This window comes from Nyctereutes procyonoides, unplaced genomic scaffold (genome assembly GCF_905146905.1).
Source record: "Nyctereutes procyonoides isolate TBG_1078 unplaced genomic scaffold, NYPRO_anot_genome, whole genome shotgun sequence".
Classification (NCBI taxonomy): domain Eukaryota; kingdom Metazoa; phylum Chordata; class Mammalia; order Carnivora; family Canidae; genus Nyctereutes; species Nyctereutes procyonoides.
Genome location: NW_026575146.1, coordinates 26,851,976 through 26,854,325, shown reverse-complemented (window position 1 = coordinate 26,854,325; position 2,350 = coordinate 26,851,976). Strand labels below are relative to the sequence as shown.

The 2,350-nt window shown below is 38.7% G+C and overlaps 1 non-coding gene across 1 annotated transcript; it reads right to left on the bottom strand.

Moving 5' to 3' along the window:
- Positions 1-1,128: 1,128 nt before the first annotated feature.
- Positions 1,129-1,235, bottom strand: LOC129501072 (U6 spliceosomal RNA). The gene has a single exon (XR_008662644.1). It is a non-coding gene; the product is annotated as a U6 spliceosomal RNA (small nuclear RNA).
- Between the last annotated feature and the right edge of the window lie 1,115 nt (positions 1,236-2,350).

Here is a 2,350-nt window from a genome sequence, read left to right as displayed (position 1 = left end):
CTGCAACTGAGGCGCTGCAAAACATCTGGATTGGGAGACATGTATGGGCAGGGGCTTGGGCTGGTCTTCTGGGGAAGGGGCCCACCAGACTGGGACTGAGATAGGTGTTTCTGGGGAAGGGAGGTTCCCCTGGAGCTTATTGAGGGCAAGGCTTGGTATAAACAAGTTAGGTAGTGAGTGAATGGTACTATGCTGGTTCCCGCAAGTGGCCCTGTGCTTATGCTAAGGGGTAAGAAGAAGAAAATGGCACCTGTCAGTTCCTTTGTTCTTGGAAGAGTCTCTGTGAATGCTGCCTCCCTGAGACACACTCTGAGATGTGCAAATAACAGATCACTATTTCCACACTGTAGGTCTGCAGACTATTTGCCTGGTCTTCTCTACAAGAGCAGCCCCAACACCCTGGGCTCTCCCTGAGCCAAGCCTACTCCAGGTTGTAAGCCCCACTGGTTGCAAGAACTCATGAAATTTGGCCCCTCCCACATTCTATGTCAGTTGCCATGGGGGTTCATTTTCTCTGTAACCTTCTTTGCAACCGTGGTGACCACAGTCCATTTCTCCCAAACCAGGTCTTCACATTTCTTCCCTTCTTCAATATGGCCTCTTCTCTGTCTTTAGTAGAATTTAGTGGAATTTGTTTGGCCAGCCTTCAGGTTAATTTCTGGGGTATTTTTAATGATGATTTGATAGTTATCTAATTGTATTCATGGGACAAGGTGAGCCTAGGGTCCTCCTACTCTTCTGCCGTCTTCCTTTCCATGTGAGTAGTTTGGTCTCAGCATAGAAATCTTAGGATTGTTGGACTGCTTATGTGGTATCTGGCTTCCCCCAAAGTGCCTCAAGACATCAAGACAGAAAAACAGCATTGTTATATTCTTGTGTTGAAAATTACATCATATTACTTCTGACATACTATATTTGTTGAGGTAAAAGGTCATCTAGATTCAAGAGAAGGAAGCAAACTCTGCCTCCCTGCTATTGGGAGAAATAGCAGGAATATCAAAATTACACAGTAAAAGCACATGAAGGTTAACAGGTATTGTTACTGCTATTTTTGGAAATCTGACTTACTATATATAGGAGCCATGTTTCTTAAGTTTTAGATTACTCAAGCTTACCACAGTGCCCAGTATAAAAAGACATCTACTAAGTAATTTTTGTGTTATCTTTGCACAGGGGCCATGCTAATGTTCTTTGTATTGTTCCAGTTTTAGTATATGCACTGCTGAAGTGAGCACCCAGTAAGTAATTTTCAAAAAAGGTTTATTGCTTTCAGTTCATGTGCATGTGTTTTTCTGTTTGAACTTTCTGGGGTCAGCCTTTTTAAATTTTAACTCCTTGTTCATAATTGTAATAGAAAAGGTGAAATAAACTTAGATACAATAAACAGTAGCAGGACTCATAAAGAACATCTAAACATATGTCTATGACAAGTGTATTAATTCCAAAATGAAGATAGGATGCCCTTTTACTTGACATTGACTAATTAGCAATTTTGTGTTTTTTCACATTTGATCTCTGTTATAACCTCTATAACCTGTATATTTATTTAAAAAATACACACAGGGAAAAACACACACACACGGGAGAGAGAGAGAGAGAGAGAGAGAGAGAGAGAGAGAGAGAGATTGAGAGAGATTGAGATTATGAGGATTTGGTTCACATGATTATGGAGGCTGGCAAGTCGGAAATTTGTAAGGTTGGGCAGTAGACTTAGAAACCCAGGAAGAGTTGTTGCTTAAACTGAATCCCAAAACAGTTTTATGACAGAATTCTCTTCCTTTCAGGGTAGAGCATTCTTTTTCTTAATACCTTCAACTGATTGCGTGGGGCCCACCCATATTAGGGGGGTAATTTGCTTTACTCAAAGTCTAATGACTTAAATATTAATCCCATCTTAAAAATACCTTCATAGCAATATACAGATGTGTTTGACCAAATATCTGGGCTCTGTGGCCTAGTCAACTTGACACATAAAATTAAGCATTACAGATACTAATGATGGGGTTGGTCATTGTTTTCACTAAGAATTTTAAAAACCTTTAAACCCACATCAGACATTTTACTTGTGAAATTACCTTAGAGCAGAAGTCTGTTTTCCAAATTTTTTCTTCATTGAATTCTCTCTTTATGTTTGTATGGAATTCTCAAGGAGATGTGGTGTGAAAGGTTAGGCTAACTGCAATAATAAACCCAGAATTTTAGTGGCTTAACACAATGAGAGTTTATTTATTTTTATTTTATCTAAGTTTTATCTGAGTAATTATCACTGTGTTAAAAAGCAGTAAAATTATCTGAGTAATTATCACTGTGTTAAAAAGCAGTAAAATTTAACAAACATATATTAAATACC